We start from the raw sequence: 239 nt of genomic DNA on the forward strand, positions 1-239 counted from the left end.
TCCCGAAAACTGAAAGATAAAATAACAGCCTCTGAAACACGCAAGTATAGAAAAAAAAACATTCGTGATTTTCAAATATCCCCCAAACTCGAAATGTAACGAATTCGTTGGTTTCGCGAAATGTAATACGCTCGTCAACGTTCGTCCAAGGCCTTTGGCGCCGGCGGGAAATTCGTGCTGTGGGCGGGAGCTCGATGCCGGCGGCTGGAAGGATCGCAGACTGACAGATGGAGCGCGGG

The sequence above is a fragment of the Penaeus monodon genome, chromosome 33, assembly GCF_015228065.2.
Source record: "Penaeus monodon isolate SGIC_2016 chromosome 33, NSTDA_Pmon_1, whole genome shotgun sequence".
Classification (NCBI taxonomy): Eukaryota; Metazoa; Arthropoda; class Malacostraca; order Decapoda; family Penaeidae; genus Penaeus; species Penaeus monodon.